Source organism: Moschus berezovskii, chromosome 1, assembly GCF_049115385.1.
Source record: "Moschus berezovskii isolate FMDL1 chromosome 1, NW_MosBer_1.0, whole genome shotgun sequence".
In the NCBI taxonomy this organism is placed as follows: Eukaryota; Metazoa; Chordata; class Mammalia; order Artiodactyla; family Moschidae; genus Moschus; species Moschus berezovskii.
This window is the reverse complement of record NC_142460.1, coordinates 111,713,778-111,735,646: the sequence shown is the minus strand read 5'-3', so window position 1 is coordinate 111,735,646 and position 21,869 is coordinate 111,713,778. Positions and strand designations below refer to the sequence as shown.

The 21,869-nt window shown below is 41.5% G+C and overlaps 1 long non-coding RNA gene across 2 annotated transcripts in view; it reads left to right on the top strand.

The window, feature by feature from the left end:
• Positions 1 to 21,869, top strand: part of LOC148778815 (uncharacterized) — a 668,381-nt gene that overhangs the window by 532,722 nt on the left and 113,790 nt on the right. For both annotated transcript variants that reach the window (XR_016038095.1, XR_016038094.1), the window contains one exon: positions 7,280 to 7,346. This is a non-coding gene — a long non-coding RNA (uncharacterized LOC148778815). The remainder of the gene's footprint in view (positions 1 to 7,279; positions 7,347 to 21,869) is intronic.

Genomic DNA, 21,869 nt, shown 5'->3' with positions numbered 1-21,869 from the left:
TCCAAACTCTGCCTGTTATTCCTAAGACACAGCACCCAGAGACAATCCCATGGGCTTGACAGTATCTATTCAAAGTGAAGGGTTTGGGGATAGCCCTATATTTTCCCTATTCTAGTGTCAGAATGATAGAATAAATCTGAGGTAATAACGCAAGGTTGGTGAGGAGACCATCGGGTGGGGAACTTGAGTTGTTGCCTGGAGGAAAGACACAAGGATTTATTTATATATGGCCTTATCCCACACAGGATTTAAGGCTGCTTACAAGAATGCATGCAGTAAAATAGCAAGATGTGGTCCATAAATAAAAAATCAAGGCTGGCAAAAGCATAAAATATAGAAGAGGAGACTTCAGATGTGGCTTGTCAGGGGTCTTGAAGTAACTGAAGGGTTGCCATGTGGATGTGAATTTAGGGTTATTTGGTTCAAGAGTAGCAGGGGTGGGGTGGGGGGATGGGGAGGGGATACAGTGAGGCGTGTATCAGCACAGCATAAAGTTAGACTTTCTAACAAATGCAGCTGTTTCACAGAGGAATGGAGGTCATGAACTCCTCCTCCATCACAGGAGGCAATTAAACAGAGCTAGGTAGCTCTTTTCTGGCCTGCTATGAGATCCAGCTGAAGCAGTGGGTAGACTGGCCCCTGATGTGCCCTAAAGGTCGGCATTTAATGATCAAATGAAAGGAACTGTTCTAAACAATGTGCTATAAGTAATGAACTATTCTAAAATATTCCACACAATAATAAAAACTTGTCAACAGTCATACTGAGTATTTTTCATGACCTGCAGTGTTGTTGCCCACCTTTAAATGCCATTGCAGATTGCAAACCCAAAATTTCTAAAGCAGAAATGAATAGACTCCACATGAAGGAGGGGTGGAGTGAGAAGTTCATGGGTTATACCCCATCATCATTCTCTGAGTCATCACTGGCAGCTGGCAGAGCTGGTGGTGTCCCTTCACATAAGAGTCAACAACAATGGCTCTTGTTCCCTATCATCTGTCAGGCCCAATGGTAGACCCTGGGGAGACGATAATGTTCCAAAAAGACATAACCCCTGCTTTCACAGTGATGGTTGCTAAGTGGAAAAATGACATTAATAAAAATAATCACATCTATATACTTATAAAGTCTAATTTGTTGTTCAGTCCCTGATCATGTCCAACTCTTTGCGACCCCATGGACCAGGCCTCCCTGTACATCATTATCTCCCAGAGTTTGTGCAAACTCATATCTATTGAGTTGGTGATGGTATCTAACCATCTTATCCTGTCTCTCCCTCTTCTGCTTCTGCCTTCAGTCCTTCCCAGCATCAGGGTCTTTTCCAATGAGTCAGCTCTTCACATTAAGTGGCCAAAGTATTGGAGCTTCAGCTTTAGCATCAGCCATGCCTATGAATATTCAGGGTTGATTTCCTTTAGGATTAACTCATTTGATCCCCTTGCTGTCCAAGGGACTCTCAAGAGTCTTCTCCAGCACCACAATTAGAAAGCATCAATTCTTCGGTGCTCAGCCTTCTTTATGGTCCAACTCTCACATCAGTACATGTCTCCTAAAAAGCCATAGCTTTGACTATATGGACCTTTGTCAACAAAGTGATGTCTTTGCTTTTAATATACTGTCTGGGTATGACACAGATTTCTTTCCAAGGACCAAGCATCTTATAATTTAATGGCTGCAGTCACCATCCACCATGATTTTGGAGTTCAAGAAAATAAAATTTTTTACAACTGTTTCCGCTTCTACTTGCCATGAAGTGATGGGGCCGGATCTTAGTTTTTTGAATGTTGAGTTTTAAGCCAGCTTTTTCACTCTCTTTTTTCACTCTCATCGAGAGTCTCTTAAGTTACTCTTGGCTTTCTGCCATTAGGGTGGTATCATCTGCATATCTGAGGTTGTTGATATTTCTCCCAGCAATCTTTATTCCAGCTTTTGATTCATCCAGCTCTGCATTTCACATAATGTACTTTACATATAAGATAAATAAGCAGGATGACAATATACAGCCCTGACATATCTCTTTCCCAATTTTGAACTGTTTTTCAATGTCTGTTGTTTGTCCATTGTCCCATGTCCAGTTCTAACTGTTGCTTCTTGACCTGCATGCAGGTTTCTCAGGAGACGGGTAAGGTAGGTATTCCCTTCTCTTTAAGAATTTTCCACAATTTGTTGTGATCCACACAGTCAAAGGCTTTAGTGTAGTAAATGAAACAGAAGTAGATGTTTCTGGAATTCTCTTACTTTCTCTATGACCCAGTGAATGTTGGCAATTTGATCTCTGGTTCCTCTGTGTTCTCACAATCCAGCTTGTGCATCTGGAAGTTCTCAGTTCAAGTAGTGCTGAATCCTAGCATGAAGGATTTTGAATATAACCTTACCAGTATGCAAAATGAATGCAACTGTCTGGTATTTTGAACACTCTTTAGCACTGCTCTTTTTTTGGGATTGGAATGAAAACTGACCTTTTCCAGTTCTGTGGCTACTGCTGAGTTTTCCAAATTTGCTGTCATATTGTGAGTGACAGTTGCTCAGTCATGTCCAACTCTTTGCAACCCCATGGACTATGCAGTCCATAGAATTCTCTAGGCCAGAACACTGGAGTGGGTAGCCTTTTCCTTCTCCAGGGGATCTTCCCAACCCAGGGATCGAACCCAGGTCTCCCACCTTGCAGGCAGATTCTTTACCAGCTGAGCCACAAGGGAAGCTCCTTACTGTCATATTGAGTTCCTATACCTGATGATATACAACATGTTCTTCCTTCATGCTATAGCATGTCTTATAAAACTATCCACTATCTTAGAATACCCTTCTCTTTCTTCATAATGCCTATTAGGCTTTATTGAGCTTTTTAAAATCCTAAAAGATGATGCTGTTAATTCACTGATGGGGTGCACCATGATAGGGCTGGTCTGAGATACTGACTGACAGGAGAGGCCTTCTTGACTCATCTGGTTAAGGGTTATAAAAGTCAGCCAGTTTACCTGATTCACATTCAGTTCAACTCGGTGTATTTCCATTCTATCCAGTCCAATTAGATTATGGAGCAGCTACCAAATAAGACTTCATGATTGATCCAGATAAGTATGAGTGGCTCTCAACGTGGTTGCAGTCATCTCTTCTACTTGATGCCTGTTTGGATAACCAAAGCTCCCCACGCAAAGTGCCAAGTGCCTACAGAGACAGAAACTAAATACCACCATAACATAGCACTTAGTGCCCCTCACAGAGGGCTTGACTGACTTGCAGGAGGATTGGGCTGACTTTTTCTAAAGCTGGAGATGAGGCTTCATAGGGTGCCTTGGAAGTCACTGGGCAAGGGCTGATGTGAATGTGGGCAAACCTCTGATATCCCTTCATTGGTCAACCCTGACCAAGCGCTGGGGATTAGAGTATGTATACATGTTATTAGCCCTGACTTCCTCTCAAACTGCCAGGTACTTCTGAAGGGATTCTGTGCTCATGTCCTCATTTCCATGGACAATAACCACTCTCTAATGAGCCCATCTGTATTTTAAAACAGCTAGTTGGAAAGGGTCTGATAGCTGGGAATTTTCTGACAAAGACAGTGCATACCTCTATGTATCTGGGGCTGATGGTTTTACCACATCGCCACCTGAGGTTATAAGTGGAAAGCAGGAGCCCCAGCTTCCTCTCTCAGCCATGTTGGGTATCTATACGCACTTTTCCTATCACCTAGATGTGTCCCAACTTCTCAAAGTGCCACTACCACTCCCCTCAAAAACCCACTCAGAATCTCAGGATAAGCACCATAATGTCAATGCAAATACTTCTGGGAGAACTCCTGTGCTTAATCTAATTTTGGATCTCAGTAACAGTGACTGACCCTTGTACACTCAACCCACTTTCAAAATGTGCTTCTCTAAGTGTTTCATTTAATGCCCATGCAGTCTTGTGGGGGTCGGTATCATTATAATCATCCATAGCGGGACATCTCCAGAACACTAGGTTGTGGCCAAGCTGGGACTCTGCATTTCATGTTTTCTCCTCTCTACCAGTTGTTCCTTCTGAATAAAGCAAACAGATCTGTTTTGGGAGGGGGAGCTTGAAAATGTTGTGAGCAGAGAGGATTTTCCCATTATCCCTTGAAGTCACACAACAGAGGCAGCTGTCGAGTTCTCCCCACTTAATGGTAGTCCAGCTGTCAGCACAATAGCTAAGAGTACACGGTGTAAAGGGAAACAGGCCTGTATTTGCATACTGATCTTTAACCTCCTGTGTGTGACCTTGAGCAAATGATTACAAATTAGGACAATACAAAAAGGGACAGCAATCATAGGGCTGTTGTAAGGAATAAATGAATTAATATATATGTATACATATACATGGGGCTTCCCTGATGTATGGGCTCAGTGGAGAAGAATCTGCCTGCCAGTGCAGGAGAGACACACGTTCGACCCCTGGGTTGGGAAGATCTCCAATGGCTACCCACTCCAGTATTCTTGCCTGGAGAATTCCATGGACAGAGGAGCCTGGCTTGATGCAGTCCATGGGGTCACAAGAGTTGGACATGATTTAGCGACTGAACTGCAACAACAAATACATACATACATGCACACATACACACTTATACACACACAAACGCATACATATATGCCATAGTTTCTGAATCATAGTAAATACTTTTAAAGTATTATTGTGGAGGCAGTGTTTTTGTAGCCTTACTCCAGGGCCCAGCTTTTGGGCTGACCTCAATTTGAACCGGGGAGGCAAATAACTGAAGTGCTATTTTGCTCCAGGTTGATTGGAAATGACTGATTAGAATATTGTGTCAAGAAGGTTACTGAGGTTTACTCCGAGATCAGCTGAAATTAATTGGTGTTCCTGTATGTGTGCTCTGTAGTTTTGCCCTTTCTTGAGACCTGTTTGCAGAGTCTGTCAGTCTGTGCCTTCGCTTTGCAGCCTGAATGTCTGCCTTAGGCATTTGCTCAGATTTTTTTGTCAGGACCAGTCCGGCTATGTTCAAACTCGGTGCAGTTTCCAGCTCACAGGGCCACTGCCTGCTTGGGTGAGAGCAAAGGGTTTAATGAATCTATGTATGGATGGGTTCTAACAAGAGGGGTTAGCAAGCTGATTCAAAAATAACTACACCGCAGCAACTCTGGGTGAGCAGCACACGCTGTATATTTCCATCCAAATAAAAGACATTCATTTTGAAGACCCTGGAACAGCTGTAACTTGAGATTCCCACAAATGCTTGGAAAACTGTCAGTCCTTTCTGAGTGGCAGTAGATATAGAAGCAAGAATGCCAGTAAGAATATAAAACTGATTCTGAGAAACAGGCCATGGGTTAGCCTTGCAAGAAGCCAACATTCTTGAGCACTGATCTGGATTTCAAGTGTTTGGGGGAAAGTATTTTTATGAAGCTTACTGATTAAACATTTTCTGATCTCTCTCCTGAAAGAATTACAGAAATACAATAATGATTATGAATGATCCTTTAGAGTAGCGCTTATCAAAGATTCCATTCTGTGATCTGCAGAGAATTCTAACAGTGTGCTATGTTTTTCTTTTGCTTCTACCAAATTTATCAATGTCTCAGGTCATTATTTGCCTGATCACAACAACATGCGTTCATGAATATGTATTAGCTAAAATCCTGCAATTTTATGTGTTAATTTGCTCATGTCTTCAGGTGTTTATAGCAATTAAATGAGACCTTGATAAATTTAGAGGAAACAAACAAAAAAAAGCTTTGATATTATGAGTGCTTATGTGCTTGAATTGCAGGCTCTCAGATAAATTATGTTTTGTGCAACTATTAACTCATTTATGGGTTTATTAAATATTTTAACATTTGGTTACATTTCTTCTTAGAAAACAGTCTCTTCTTGACTGCATTGTTTGGTTTTCTTGTGTTCATTTTGGTTTGTGAATGTGGCTAATCCTTATCTTGGCTAATGTGAATTAGGTGTGTTGTCCTGTTGGGGACCTATCCAGGAGTCTAGAAATTTATTTGTAATAAGTCAGGGTAGCCACGGGGCAGGCTGCTCAGGGGTCAGAGTTCTGTCTCGATCCCATCTAGCAGGGGTTCCCAGGTGGAAAGGGATCCATTGCTAGCAGAGGTCGCTGGTGAAGAAGGGGCCAGTGACTGAGTTCTGGCTGACAGAGAAAGAAAACCTGGGAGTTGTGATAGCCCTACCAAGCCCAGTGGTGTGTAATTCCAGTGGCGATGTTCCAAAGGCTTGGTAGAGTAGGGATTTGAAGTGGAGTCCAGAGAAAAAGTACTGGGAATCCCAATTCCATCCTGAGAATTGGGACATACCAGGATGGAAATGGCATCAAGGCCCAAAGGAATGAGAGTGGCAGTAACTTGGTCTTAGGCCGCAACTCCAGGAAAAGATGGGGTGGGGTTGCCAGATATAACAAATAAAAATACAGGACATCCAGGTAGATCCAAATTTCAGGTAAACAAATATTTTTAAGAGTCAGTAGGTCCCATGTATTATTTGGACATACTCATAATAAAAATTTATTTATTGCTTATCTGAAATTTATCAGGGCATCCTGTATTTTATCTGGCAGCCCTAGGTGTGTATAAAGGACACTGTTCAGCACTTGTGTGCCTGAGGAAGCTTTACTCATATGGGATGGAGGGGCTGGCTGGGGGTGGGGAGAGTTAAGATGGAGCAGGGCTGCTGTGTTTTGTGTGTGTGTGTAAGACGGAGGAAGAGAAAGAACTAAGAGACTAATACTGAATAATTTTATGTTGGCTTTCAGTTCAGTTCAGTCGCTCAGTCGTGTCCGACTCTTTGCGACCCCATGAATCACAGCACACCAGGCCTCCCTGTCCATCACCAACTCCCAGAGTTCACTCAGACTCATGTCCATCAAGTTGGTGATGCCATTTCATTCTCTGTCATCCCCTTCTCCTCCCGCCCCCAATCCCTCCTAGCATCAGACTCTTTTCCAGTGAGTCAACTCGTCGCATGAGGTGGCCAAAGTATTGGAGTTTCAGCTTTAAGACCCACTTATTTTCATAACTTTCCATCTCTTTTTGCAGGGCAGGGGTTTGGTTTGCTTTGCAAGCACAAGTTACAATTGGCCTGTGTCAGAGACAGGATATTTGTTGGTTTGTAGCGTGAAACTGGCAAAGTTGTGTGTATCCAAAGCAATGCCATCTCACTGAGAATGAAAATTTCAGTCCTCTGAAATGGTTGTCCAGATTGCAGTGAGCACGTGACTATTTGGAAACATTTAGATAATTGCTATCCTTTGCATAAAAATCCACACGACTGACTCTATTTTTCCATTTTTATCCAGGTATTTTGGAATAATGTAGACAGCTGAAGAAGTTCATCTCCAAAAGAGAATACGTAACCATCATGAGGTAGGAAATTTTCAAAACTACTTCTTGATGTTTTTCTTCAGTCTTTATGGTTTGTGTTTATTCTTTTTAATGATTTTATTGATCTCTGGTTCTCATCTCACCCCCTGCCCAGGGCCAAGCACAGAGCTTGGCACATATTAGATGCTGAATAAACTTTTAAATTGAATAGATGGGTAAATTCATATATTATTCTTAAATAATATATGGTGGTTCAGATGGTAAAGAATCTGCATGCAATGCAGGAGACCTGGGCTCGATTTCTGGGTTGGGAAGATCCCCTGGAGGAGGGCATGGCAACTCACTCTAGTATTTTTGCCTGGTGAATCACATGGACACAGGAGCCTGGTGGGCTCCAGTTTATGGGGTCACAGAGTTGGACATGACTGATCTGGTAACAGATTCATAACACACAGAGCTAATACTAAGGATTGAAAAACTATTTATTTCGAAGGGAATAGAACACGTATTTATTGACTATGTACTGTGAGACAGGGACTGGCCAGACACCGTATACTATGTGTCTGTGTACACATACACCCACATATGCAGATTTTTGTACTACTACAGTCTCCTTGTTAGTAAGCTGTAATAGCTTCATTATACATTTGTGAAGACACAGCAGTTGAGTGTATTGTGAAGATCCTCATCTAATAAGAAGCAGGGCTGGGATGTGAACCCTCTGTCTGAGCTATCAACATCTCCACTGATGCCATGCACCTTCCTGGACTAACCTGCAGTCATTGCTCTTGCTTTGGTAGGTCTCATATCACTTTGAGAATTTAAATAAAGCCAGGTTCCTCTCCCAGAAACATGAACATAGAAAGGAATACTCCCAATTTTACAAGCACTGTGAGTTCATTGAGCATCCCCGATTAAGGACCTCATAATTAGGATACAGAGTTCTTTCTGGGAGGTCATGGCTGAAGATCAGGATCAACCTGAAACTGATGTGGCCACAGCCCAGTTCTCTGACAGCCCTGTTCAAGACCCTTCTCTCACGGAGGCTAGACGCCCAGATATCTTCTTTTCATGCAAGATCTGCTTAGCCCTCAGGGAGCCAATGTGCTTCTTTCATTCTGCCAATAACTATATATTAAATGTATTAATATTCAAAAATACAGATTTTCTGATTCTTAATTTTACTGTTTTAGGGATTGAAAGTGAAAGTGTTAGTCCCTCAGTCACGTCCAACTCTTTATGGCGACCTCCTGGATTATAGTGTTTATGGGATTCTCCAGGCAAGAACACTGAATTGCGTTTCCATTCTCTTCTCTAGGAGATCTTCCCAACCCAGGGATAGAACCTGGGTCTCCTACATTGCAGGCAGATTCTTTCCCATCTAAGCCACCAGGGAGGGCCCTGGTGATTAGAAAATTAATGGATAATAGTCACCCAAATAAAATTAAGTCTGGTGTCAGGAGAATGAAATGAAAGTCGTTCAGTCGTGTCTGACTCTTTGAGACCCCATAGACTGTAGCCCACCAGGCTCCTCCCTCCATGGGATTCTTCAAGCAAGAGTATTGGAGTGGGTTGCCATTTCCTTCTCCAGGGGAATCTTCCCGACCCAGGGATCGAACCCGGGTCTCCTGCATTCCAGGCAGACGCTCTAACCTCTCAGGAGAATAGCAGTGACCAAAACAAATGTAGTCCCTACCCAGAGGCAGAATCACCATGAAGCAGAAGATTCAGCTTTGTGACCCCACTAACTCAAGTCCTTTGAAGGCCCTAGGAGAGGCCTTAGGAAAGTGTTCACATAATCGATTGTTATGTTTTATGTAAAATATGCACAGTAAGATATTTCTGTATTGTTTTTCTTAAAAAGCTGGTCCCCTTCCCCAACCATGGAAGCTCAAGTGCCTGCATCTGCCCCGTCGGTGTCCTCATGGAGCTTTGTGAAGAAGGACTGACATTTGATGGAGGAGCAAAAGATGGATGGATTCAGGGTTGGGGGAGCTCTGGGTAGCTACTGCTAGGGGATTTGGTCTTGTGAGGTGGGCCATTGAAACTTAGATCCAAAAGATGGTTGTTTTGGTTTTGTTTGTTTGTCAAGGAAGGAGCTACATTAGCAGGTGGAGGGGACTATGGGTGGCGAGGCCTGGGCCAGGAGGGGGCAGGGCTGGTATGAGACCTGAATTGGGTACCCCATGAGTGGTGGGCACAGAGAATGAGGGGAGACTGATGGGCGAGGAAGCTGAGAAGAGTGAGCAGTTTCCCTAGCATCCTGTAGGACTCGTTAACCATTTTGAACTTATTCTAAGGATAGTGAGGAACTGATGAAGGGGAGTTACATGGTCAGATTTGTATGCTAAGAACACACTCTGGTTGTTGGGTGGATAATAGATTTTTTTTTTTGCTTTTCTTTTGTTTTTAATTTTTGACCTCTGGAAACACTGCCTTGAACACAGTTAAAGAAATGAAATATTCCTAGTGTAATCAGGGGAAATAATTCTCTCAAAGGCCATGCACCTCAGTAAACAAGAGGACAGAGTGCCCCGGACAGCATCTCACACACTGAATCGGAAGGGCAGGTGGATCAGGGCACCAAGGAGCAGCCTGGGGTGTCTGTGCTGTTGTTGATGGTGGCTGTGGGTAGTGTGGGGCTTTTATGGCACCCTTGGTTCTTCATCACAGTTGACATCAAGTTGGAAGCAGTGAAGACTGAGGGAGACTATAGAAAAGCAAACATCCATTTTATATTCTTGACTCCTTTGTCAAAGATAAAGTGTCCATAGGTGCATGGATTTATCTCTGGGCTTTCTATTTTGTTCCATTGATCTATATTTCTGTCTTTATGCCAGTACCATACTGTCTTGATGACTGTGGCTTTGTAGTAGAGCCTGAAGTCCAGCAGGTTAATTCCCCCAGTTCCATTTTTCTTCCTCAAGATTGCTTTGGCTATTCGAGGTTTTTTGTATTTCCATACAAATTGTGAGATTATTTGTTCTAGCTCTGTGAAAAATATTGTTGGTAGCTTGATAAGGATTGCATTGAATGTATAAATTACTTTGGGTAGTATACTCATTTTTACAATATTTATTCTTCCAATCCATGAACACAGTATATTTCGTCATATATTAGTGTCCTCTCTGATGACTTTCACTAGTGTTTTATAGTTTTCTATGTACAAGTCTTTTGTTTCCTTAGGTAGATATATTCCTAAGTATTTAATTCTTTTCGTTGCAACAGTGAATGGAATAGTTTCCTTAATTTCTTTATTTTCTCATTATTAGTGTATAGGAATGCAAGGGATTTCTGTGTGTTGATTTTATATCCTGCAACTTTACTGTATTCATTGATTAGCTCTAGTAGTTTTCTGGTAGAGTCTTTAGGGTTTTCTGTGTAGGTGCTGGGAAAACTGGTCAGCCACTTGTAAAAGAATGAAACTAGAACACTTCCTAACACCAAATAAAATAAACTCAAAATAAACTCAAAATGGATTAGAGAGCTAAATGTAAGACCAGAAACTATAAAACTCCTAGAGGAGAACGTAGGCAAAACACTCTCTGATGTAAATCACAGCAGGATCCTCCAAGACCCACCTCCCAGAATATTGGAAATAAAAGCAAAAATAAACAAATGGGACCTAATTAAAATCAAAAGCTTCTGCACAGCAAAGGAAACTATAAGCAAGGTGAAAAGGCAGCTTTCAGAATGGGAGAAAATAATAGCAAATGAAGCAACTGATAAAGGATTAATCTCCAAAATATACAAGCAGCTCCTGCAGCTCAATTCCAGAAAAATAAATGACCCAATCAAAAAATGGGCCAAAGAACTAAATAGACATTTCTCCAAAGAAGACATAAAGATGGCTAACAAACACATGAAAAAATGCTCAACATCCCTCATAATCAGAGAGATGCAAATCAAAACCACAGTGAGATACCATTTCACACCAGTCAGAATGGCTGCTATCCAAAAGTCTACATGCAATAAATGCTGGAGAGGGTGTGGAGAGAAGGGAACCCTCTTACACTGTTGGTGGGAATGCAAACTAGTACAGCCACTATGGAGAACAGTGTGGAGATTCCTCAAAAAACTGGAAATAGAACTGCCATATGATCCAGCAATCGCACTCCTGGGCATACACACTGAGGAAACCAGAATTGAAAGAGACACATGTACTCCAACGTTCATTGCAGCACTGTTTTTAATAGCGAGGACATGGAAGCAACCTAGATGTCCATCTGCAGATGAATGGATAAGAAAGCTTTGGTACATATACATGATGGAGTGTTACTCAGCCATTAAAAAGAATGCATTTGAACCAGTTCTAATGAGGTGGATGAAACTGGAGCCTATTATACAGAGTGAAGTAAGCCAGAAAGAAAAACACCAATACAATATACTAATGCATATATATGGAATTCAGAAAGATGCAAATGATAACCCTGTATACAAGACAGCAAAAGAGACACAGATGTATACAACAGTCTTTGGGACTCTGTGGGCGAGGGTGAGAGTGGGATGGTTTGGGAGAATGGCATTGAAACATGTATATTATCATATGTGAAATGAATCGCCAGTTCAGGGTCGATGCATGTTATAGGATGCTCGGGGCTGGTATGCGGGGATGACCCAGAGGGAGGATAAGGGGAGGAGGGAGGTGGGAGGGGGGTTCGGGAGGGGTAACTCATGTACACCCGGGGTGGATTCATGTCAATGTATGGCAAAACCAACCAATATAATATTGTAAAATAATTAGCCTCCAATAAAAATTAAAAAAAAAAAAAAGAAAACCAAACATCTCAAATCCACAGCTTGTGATGAGGATGAAGGTGGTGTCAATGCTAGTGTCAAAAATAATGCCACTCTAAGATGCCTTTCAAGCAAAAGTGAGCTTACACATGGAAGGACCAATGGGAGGGGAGTTTGAGGGAGAATGGATACACATAATATGTATGACTGAGTCCTTTGCTGCCCACCTGAAACTCTCACGACACTGTTAATCAGCTATGCTCCAATACAAAATAAAAAGTTAAAAAAAAAAATCAGTTCATTTAGCAGACTGCATATAGTAGATTCCCACACTCCACCAGGCATGTTCCTCTCACCTCTTGCTGATAGCTTCCTCCATTCCTCGCCTGGTTAGACTGGTTTTGCCCCAGACTTTGCTCTGCTACTGTTCCTCTGGAATTATTCATAGTCTGTTAGTATCAGAGAAAATCCCTGATATTGACTTGGCCCAGCAGTGATTCTGTCTGTGAGATGCTATTGTATGGGTTGTGACAGAACAATGCCTCACTGATTAGACCTGTACAAGTGTCTGAAGACAGTGTTTGGGGACCTAATGCCCAACTCTCCCTCATGGCACAAAATCAGTTCCACAAAATTCAGCTACCAAGGTCCAGCTCAGTGGGACTGGCTGACCAAGAAGTATGGTAATCATTTTTATTAGGGTGTATTTATTGTGTGTGTTAGTTGTTCAGTTGTGTCCAACTTTTTGTGACCCATGGACCAAATAGCCTGCCAGACTCCTCTGACCATGAAATTCTCCAGGCAAGAATACAGGAATGGTTTGCCGTTCCCTTCTCCAGGGGATCTTCCAGATGCAGAGATTTAATCCAAGTCTCCTGCATTGCAGGCAGTTTCTTTAATATCTAAGCCACCAGGGAAGCCCATGTATTTATTAAGTGTCAGAATTATATAATACACATTTAGATGAAAACGAAGTGTTCCTGCTTAAAGGGTAATGAACACTTGTCCATAAAATTAACAGATATACAGCATTTCATTTATGATGATGCTAGATAAGTAAGGAAGTAAGACCTTTTCAGGATTACAATAGCATATCTTATCTGCCTACATTAAAGCAATCTTGGGAGACTAACACAGGCTCCATATTGCCTAGAGTCTAATACAAAATATCGGGCTTCCCTGGTGGTTCAGAGGTTAAAGCATCTGCCTCCAATGCGGGACACCTGGGTTCGATCCCTGGGTCAGGAAGATCCCCTGGAGAAGGAAACGGTAACCCACTCCAGTATTCTTGCCTGGAGAATCCCATGGACGGAGAAGCCTGGTAGGCTACAGTCCACGGGGTCGCAAAGAGTCGGACACGACTGAGCGACTGAACGGAATGGAATACAAAATATCAGCACCTAGGGTTAAAAATCTGGCAAGTCAGAAGTGAGGCTTTCAATGTTCTTATCATCTATCTACCTGGAAAGCTTTTCCTAATTTTTCTGTTTGGGGGAGAAGTTTTATATTTGTGCACTTGTCAACTTGAGTGAGGGTTTGAAAAGTCAAAGGAAGAAAAAGGAGCTGATGGTCACTGTCGTGGGGGGAGGAAAGCGAAGGTGGGGGAACCAGAACGGCATGGGAGGGAGGTGGATGTCGGGAAGGGAGGCTAACTAGAGGCTGCTGTCAGCTCTAACCTGTTTCCTTCATCCCTGGGAGCTGGCCCTGTCCCTGCTTTCTGTGACAACAACAGAGCCTTTGGGAGGCTCTGCAGTCAATCCACACTGCATGATAGGTGTCCCTGCCATCTTCTTGTGTGTCACCAGAGAAAGACATTCTCCTCCCTGGAGTCCACAGGAGTCCACATGCTCTATTTGTCGGGAAGTGGACACTTGGTCCGGTTTTCATACTTTTCAAAAATTGGCCAGCAATGAGTCACAATTTTGTCAACTTCTCTGATATGAGAAGCCATAGATGGAAGTACACAGAAATGATTTCTTTAATGTGATGTCCTTTCTATGTAGCAGTGAAATCACTTTCCTGCCATCAGGAGATACATGTTCTTTGAATTATTTTTATAGTCATAAAGGCAGATCTGTAAAAGTCTATACCTTATAGCTCTGCTTTTATTGATTCTCTTCAGAATTATATCATACCTTGAAATGTTGGGGAGCGGGAAAAGAGATCAAATATATTCTGATTGTCTGTGAGTGCTTTACAGAATTAGTTGGTGTGAATTATAATTTCTAAACCCTGTTGTTCAAGCAATAGAAACTTCCACATATTCTGAAATAGCTTAATTCCTATTTTAAGCCCCTGTCTTCTGCGAAGAACTTAGTCTCAGTTAATGTGGGGTTTCTGACCCCTTTTTCCTTGGAGCGGTATATAAGCTCTTGAGGAAAAATTGCTAGTATACTGCTGATGTGGGGCTGTTGGATGTTGGAGAAGGCTTTGTGGTCCGTCTGGTCTTTAGCGCCATGTAAGTTCTACCAGAATGAAAAACCAACCTACCTAACCAGCCTCTGGGTTGTCATTCACAAGGTCTCTTCTTGTTCCTGGACATTTTGCTCCTCCTGAGTCACTCTGGCTTGCAGGGACCCTGTGATGCTGTAGGAGTCCAGAGCTACTTATTTTATCTTGTCTCTAACGCTGGATATTTGAAGTATTATTTTCCATTTACGAAGGACAGATATTCAATTCAAATTAATTTTAGCAAAAGAGGAGAACTAATTGTCTGTGTAACTGCAAACCCTGGGGCTTCAGTCACAGTGGGATTCAGGTGATATATGACTCTTTTTTTAATCTATTGACTCTGTTTTCCTTTGTTTTGACCCCCAACGATGTCTGCTTTGGGTGGGCCTTTCATCTTGCAATCTCAGAGGCAGAGAGGTCCTTTTTATCTCAGCATCCTGTTAATTCCAAAAAAGTACTCTGATTGCCCCTGTTTGGGTTGTATCTACTGTTAGACTCTGATAAACTTGGACTGTGTATTTCCCCCAGTGGTTGCCAGTACAGGATCCTGTGATTGTGAACCTCTCTAGAGTCCCAGAAATGAGGAAAAGGCAGATCCAAGATGAAATAATGGAGCAAGGAGTAAAAAGCAAACCAACGGCCACTATTTGGCAAGTAGGAGTTTATGAGTTAGGTGCTATGTAGTGCTTTCTTTGCCATGGTGAAGTGAATCCATGTCTGAGAATGGGCTAAAGGGCTAACATTTCTTATTAATTGCAGGCACTGTGCTGAGTACATTGAATGCATCATATCCTTAGCTGTTACTGGATTCAGCCCTTTTAGGAGACAGACATCACCCAACGGGGTGAACTAGACCCCGTGTGAAAGCATTCCTAAGCATTCACAGCTCCCATTTCACACACTACTATTGATCTCTTTCCTCTGATCTGTCTCAGTGATATTCCACCACTTACCAGTCCAGTTTTGTTGTACCAACTGGCCATCTCCCGAAAGCTTCCAACCTACTCTCCTCTTCTGCCTGACAGTTCCAAGTACAGAACCCACCCCCTCCTCTGTTAACTTACTCTGTGGGCCATTCACACTGAGTTTTCAAGATGGCCCTGACATCATATATTTGTTGGTTCCGTAGAACTGGCATTCTGTGAGGTAAATAGTTATCACAGTTTTATATCTAGGTTTCCAAGAAGTAAAGGACCTTTTCAAGAGACATATATCTAGATATAATTAACATGAATATGGAGTTAAACCCAAAGCCTGATTATAAATTCACTAGACACTATCTTAGATTAATAGGCACGAAGCCCTTGTAAGTCCTTGAAAATCTGGCAAATCAAGATTGAATTTTTGGTTTAGTTGATGAAAATATTGCAGCCTGATAATCTTCTTGGGTGATGCTCTTTCCTGAATTTTGAGTTGAGAAAAGAAGAATGAAATTTAAGAATACAAGGAAACTGACTCATTATGAAGGTTTGTTCTATTTTTGAGAATGGTGCTTCCCAGAATTGTGCAATATGCCACTAAGCAGTATTGCATCGTGGCCCTGAAAAGAAAGGAATAATTACAAACTTCATTTAAAATAGATTACCGTTTATTTAAATTATATGATTTGCTTAAAGAAAGTTAGATTTAAGGCTTACTTGTGCTACTTATAAATGTATGTCTTATATTAAAATTCAAAGTAACAGCATTATATCTGTGATCTACTTGAGCCCTGCAATTTCTCATATCTGATTCATTTGCCTGTAGGGTATCAGATTGTTGATTCTCTGTAAAGGCGTGGCTTTCTGATTCTAAGGATAAAAATTATATAAGTATCAGAATCCAAAGGCTTCTTTTATTTCAAACCGCTCTTCACATTTTGACAAGTTAAGCACAAATGTATCATAAATGTACAGATTAAATTCCTGTTGGAATACATATGGGTTTAAATTGGAGGAAGAAAAAGTGGTTGGTCAAATGCATCCCTATTTTGCTGAGTGGAGAACTTTCAAAAAATAGCTTAGTGTTTGAAAAATCTAAACATGCCCTAATAAAACCACGAATGTGAATATTTCCATATTTTAGTGTTCTGTTTCCATTTCAAAGTCAAAATAGTTTAATGAGCATGTTTAGAAAGAAATTCCCTGCCTTTCCCTAATTAGTGGTTTTTCCTATCTGGCATCCCTTATAGTTTTACTTGAAGTTCTTCACTTCATCATCTGTAGTCAAATAAAAGCATAAGCTGACTCTGCCTGATTAAGACCGTGACTGCCTCTGTGTGGGCTCCACGGTTTACCGAGGCAAGAAATTTCTCTGCTCACTGCAACCACCATGTAACAGGGACACGTTAGTTGGGCCACTGAGCGAAAGCCATCAACAAGGCACACTGACAAAGGGTGAGAAAAGTACATTGCTGCTGATCTGCTCTGCATTCCATGCTCTTTAAATGTGCTCTGACTTGGGTTGGGTGTATTGAGAAAGCAACGAGAAGGATGAGAGAAAAATAAAGTAAATAATCCTAAGGAAACTAAGGTACCCATCTAAGTAAAAGAGGGTAACCCTTGCAGACTGAGATAAAGTAAGTACTTTATCCCAGAAGTAGAAACCATGTATTTATTGAAGCCTCTTACTAGAAGAGAAGGGGCTTCCCTGGTGGCTCAATCATTAAAGAATCCCCCTGAAATGCAGGAGACGTGGGTTTAATCCCTGAGATGAGAAGATCCCCTGGAGAAGGAATGGCAACCCCCTTTAGTATTCTTGCTTGGGAAATCCCATGGACAGAGGAGCCTGACTAGCTGGGTCACAGGAGTCAGACACGACTTAGTGAGTAAACCACCACAACCACTAGGAGATAAAATCAGAAATTCATCTTCCTAGGAGATGAGCAGAACTCAATTGGCATGTGGGCAAAAAAGGTAGTGGGGGAGGGGGTGGGGAGTGCTGAAAACAGCTAGAAAGAAATAGATGGTGATTTAGCTTGGTTACATAGTCAAGCACTTAGTCCAGGAAGAGGCAGCCTGGGGAAAGCCAAATTCTTGATAACGCAGAGCAGGAAGGTGCCCATGAATAAAAAGATATTTCAACAAGAGACCCATTTCTTGGTAGCTGCAATTATTTTTCACTGATCCGTTCAGTTCAGTTCAGTTCAGTCACTCAGTCGTGTCCGACTCTTTGTGACCCCATGAATCACAGCACGCCAGGCCTCCCTGTCCATCACCAACTCCTGGAGTTCACTCAAACTCATGTCCATCGAGTCGGTGATGCCATCCAGCCATCTCATCCTCTGTCATCCCCTTCTCTTCCTGCCTTCAATTTTTTTCCAGCATCAGGGTCTTTTCCAATGAGTCAATTCTTCGCATCAGGTGGCCAAAGTATTGGAGCTTCAGCTTTAGCATCAGTCCTTCCAATGAATATTCAGGGTTGATTTCCTTTAGGATTAACTGGTTTTACCTCCTTGCAATCCAAGGGACTCTCAAGAACCTTCTCCAACACCTCAGTTCAAAACCATCAATTCTTCAGTGCTCAGCATTCTTTATGGTCCAACTCTCACATCCATACATGGCTTCTGGAAAAACCATAGCATTGACTGCACAGATCTTTGTCAGCAAAGTAATGTCTCTGCTTTTTAATATGCTGTCAAGATTGGCCGTAGCTTTTCTTCCAAGGAACAGACATCTTTTAATTTCATGGCTACAGTCACCATCTACAGTGATTTTGGGAGCCCCCCCCCCAAATAAAGTTTCTCACTGTTTCCATTATTTCCCCATCTATTTGCCAGGAATTGATGGGACTGGATGCCATGATCTTAGTTTTTTGAATGCTGAGTTTTAAGCCAGCTTTTTCACTCTTCTCTTTCACTTTCATCAAGAGGCTCTTCAGTTCCTCTTCACTTTCTGCCATAAGGGTGGTGTCATCTGCGTATCTGAGGTTATTGATATTTCCCCCAGCAGTCTTGATTCCAGCTTGTGTTTCATCTAGGCCAGCATTTTGCATGCTGTACTCTGCATTTAAGTTAAATAAGCAGGCTGACAATATACAGTCTTGACGTATTCCTTTCCCAATTTGGAACCAGTCTGTTGTTCCATGCCCAGTTCTAACTGTTGCTTCTTGACCTGCATACAGATTTCTAAGGAGGCAGGGCAGGTGGTCTGGCATACCCATCTCTTGAAGAATTTTCCACAGTTTGTTGTGATCCACATAGTCAAAGGCTTTGGCGAGTCAGTAAAGCAGAAGTAGATGCTTTTCTGGAACTCTCTTGCTTTTTCTGTTGTTCTTTTTCTCTGGTTCTTCTGCCTTTCTAAACTGAGCTTGAACATCTGGAAGTTCTTGGTTCATGTACTGTTGAAGCCTCACTTGAGGATTTTGAGCATTACTTTACTAGCATGTGACATGAGTGGAATTGTGAAGTAGTTTGAATATTCTTGGGCATTGCCTTTTTGGGATTGGCGTGAAAACTGACCTTTTCCAGTCCTGTGGCTACTGCTGAGTTTTCCCATTTTGCTGGCATATTGAATGCAGCACTTTAACAGCATCATCTTTTAGGATTTGAAATAGCTCAGCTGGAATTCCATCACCTCCACTATCTTTGTTTGTAATGATGCTTCCTAAGGCCCTCTTGACTTCACACTCCAGGATGTCTGACTCTAGGTGAGTGATCACAACATCGTGGTTATCTGAGTCACGAAGATCTTTTTTGTATAGTTCTGTGTATTGTTGCCACCTCTTCTTAACATCTTCTGCTTCTGTTAGGTCCATACCATTTCTGTCCTTTATTGCGCGCATCTTTGCATGAAATGTTCCTTTGGAATCTCTAATTTTCTTGAAGAGATCTCTAATCTTTCCCATTCTATTGTTTTCCTCTATTTCTTTGCATTGGTCACTGAGGACGGCTTTCTTATCTCTCCTTGCTGTTCTTTGGAACTCTGAACTATATGGGTGTATCTGTATATCTTTCCTTTTCTTCTTTGCCTTCAGCTTCTCTTCTTTTCTCAGCTATTTGTAAGGCTTTGTCAAACAACGATTTTGCCTTTTTGCATTTGTTTTTCTTGGGAGTTGTCTTGATCACCGCCTCCTGAACAATGTCACGAACCTCTGTCCATATTTCTTCAAGCACTCTATCAATCTAATCCCTTTTTTCTAGCAAAGAATACTGGGACTGAATCCATATACATTGACATCAACTTTACTACTAACTTTTGATTTTCAATATCACCTTAGAGACCAGCTATGTTATTTTCAACATCTGGGCTAATTTCTCTTTACATTTCCCAGGCAGCCTTCTGCACCTAACCTTGAGTTTTTGTCATGTTTGAGGGATATTTATTATTCATTTCTAGATTCTGGGGGAATTCTAGGGAGTGGAGGGAAGAATGTCACTCTTTTTGTCCTCTATGTAAATTGGAGCTGAGGGATGTATTAAAAGGGCTCTTTTCAGAGTCATCTGGAACCTTGAGGAAAGTGTTCTGTTTCTGTGTTTGGGTGGCCTGCAAGCCCTCCAGCCATCAGCCTGCCTACCTATTATAGGAAATCTCTTGATTAACTCAGCTTCTGCCCTCAGTCAGTTTTGTTCGTTAACTCCTAAAATTTGCAGGTAGAGTCTTCAACAGCCAGATCATTAGATAGCTTCTAAAGGGGTATATGTTGCTATCTGATATAAAGGAACCATTGTACAAAGCACAGTCAGTTATAATTATCACAAAGAAAAACTGAAGAAAATTAGTTCCTTTTCTAGAGATTTTTGAATAAACCTCTTTGGAGATTCACCTGATGGTAAGGGTCTACTATGACCATGTAGCCATGTGGAGGCTGATGAGTGCTTTTCTATTTAGCTATCTGAGTAAAACTTTAGTGAAGCACTTGGGTATAATAAACAGAACATTGGCCCTAAATGGAACCTGATAAGCCATGAGTTTCAATCCTAGCCTTGTCACTCAGTACCTCTGAGACATTGAGCAAGTTACTTTTAAACTCCTTGGATCTCAGTTTCTTCATCTGTAAAATGGAGATAATAGCTCTCTAGATAAGTACTGGGAGAGATGATATAAGTGGGTCACCTGGCACCCACTGGGCTTGCAACAAAGATTGGTTTCCTTTCCTTCTTTCTTTCTTCCAAGTGTCCTCACCTGCAGAAAATAATTTTTTACCAGTGTTTTTCAAAAGGCTAAAAATTCACCCAAACTTCATGGGCATAAAAGGACTCCACCAAATAACCCTTTAACAAGCAGTCCCATAAAAGCATCTGGAAGAGATATATTATTTCTTTTAAAGAGCATAGGATTTAGCAACAGAAAAGTTACAGAGAACAATGTTTTTCAAGCAGTGGTTTTAAAGTGGCTGGGAGGTCAAGTCACAAATAATCTAAGGTCCCTTCCAGCTCTAAAATTCTGTGATTTCATGAAATTGCAACAGTAGCTACAAACCAAGGCTTCCCTTTATGACTCAGAAAGGATTGCAGGCTCTGGGCTGGCTACTTGTCATACCAAAGATCTGATTAAAAACCCACCACCTTCAAATATTAGCTTTGGGATTCGCAAATCAAATAAATGCATGTGATAGTTTAGTCAGATGTGGTTATTTTTGTCTGCCAGTACATTCTGAGAGAGTAACCAATAGCTAAGCAAACTAGCAAACAGTCCATGAAGTTGAGAACAGGGAAGGGGCGTATTCACAGCCCAGTCTCCTTATATCTCGATTATTGATTGCCATAGTCTATGTGAGGGAATTGAGCTATATGTAAAATAAGAGATCTTTGGGGAAAATTTATAAAGGTGTCTAGTTCTGAAACTAAGAACTCTCAAGAAAATCCAAACAAGGATGCTGGGGTAAAAATGATTTTAATTTCTTTTAAAAATAGAATTAATTTCCATTTAGATGAATTTAAAAAAAATGAGTACTAGAAAACTTGGCTTTGCAACACTAAGCATTATTTGAAACAATTTATTTTCAGTGGTTATTTCAAGATGAGAAATGGAATGTAAACACTCAGAATATGACGATATCTCTTGTAAGGTGTGAGTGAGTATGTGTGTGTATGTTGGGAGGATGTCTTCCTTTGAGAGGATAAATTTTTTCCTCTTGCCTTGGGAGTTTATTCTATTGCTAGGAAATACTGCAAGTTTTAAATATCATTTCATTCTATGAAAACATGGATTCAAAAGTCACCTTTTTCACACTGGGAGTTAAGGAGAATCTAAGTAATTAAGTAACAAGGACACAGATTCTTAAAGATACTTCAAAATCAAGATATTCCTGCCTAGGGAAGTAACAGCCTGTAGCAACAGACAGCTGCCAAGACAAGCATGTTTTAAGCACCTACTATATGCTGGGTTCTGCTTTGACACTTGTGAAGGAACTGAAACCCTGGAGCTCTGTCAGTGCCCCTAGATGGTGTTCTAATTT